We start from the raw sequence: 740 nt of genomic DNA, 5'->3' as shown, positions 1-740 counted from the left end.
ACACTCTTGGAGGGACTTCCAGCGGGGGACCTGCAGCTCTTCCTCTTACCTCGAGGAGGAGACGAAAGGGAAGGAGAAGGCCCATGTTCTTCTACCGCCTCCTTTTCCTCTTGCTTCTGTTCAACAGCCTCTTCCACCTTAACACCCACGGGATTCTCTCCTTCGGTGGGCCTTGAGACGTCCATGGCCTCTTGCTCACAAAGATCGGGCTTGGGTGAAATGCACACTTGGGCCATGCTCCGGGTGATCACGCTGGCCTCCTTCTGTCCTTTGGCCATTCGACTTTTGGAAACTAGATAAAAGGGCTTCTTGAAATCAAACTTTTTCTTCAGATCGCCTTGAGTCACAGTGAGGCGTAATTTTCTTGCTTCCTACCTCTAGTATCTGCCTCTGCTTCTCGAGACTTGATCTAGAGAGAGGGATCTGCCAAAAGATTTCCAAGGTCAGCCTCAGAAAAGGACGAATCCAAAGCTTTCTTAACCTTAATGAAAGAAAATCTTAAAAAGCCCGAAATCTCTAGCTAACCAATCACGGCTCCATGTCCTCAGTAGAACTCTTATATCTGTACTTAAAACAAGAGACTAAGGACAGGTCCCGGATGTAGAAGGAATTGCTGAGTTTGTGGAACTTCAGGTGTTCGGGGTGCATATACTGGGACTCTCAGGAAGTTTCCTCTTGAATCTGCGGAGAGAAAGAAGCCAATATGTAAATTTCACCAGTACCAAGTAAAACAATAAAAT

At 46.9% G+C, this 740-nt stretch overlaps 1 long non-coding RNA gene across 1 annotated transcript in view; it reads right to left on the bottom strand.

The window, feature by feature from the left end:
• Positions 1 to 10: 10 nt before the first annotated feature.
• LOC119582104 overlaps positions 11 to 740 on the bottom strand; it is an 8,639-nt gene continuing 7,909 nt past the window's right edge. The window contains exon 3 of the long non-coding RNA XR_005229613.1: positions 11 to 681. This is a non-coding gene — a long non-coding RNA (uncharacterized LOC119582104). The remainder of the gene's footprint in view (positions 682 to 740) is intronic.

This window comes from Penaeus monodon, chromosome 15 (assembly GCF_015228065.2).
Source record: "Penaeus monodon isolate SGIC_2016 chromosome 15, NSTDA_Pmon_1, whole genome shotgun sequence".
NCBI lineage: Eukaryota > Metazoa > Arthropoda > Malacostraca > Decapoda > Penaeidae > Penaeus > Penaeus monodon.
The sequence above is the reverse complement of the archived record's forward strand: the minus strand, read 5'-3'. Positions and strand labels throughout refer to the sequence as shown.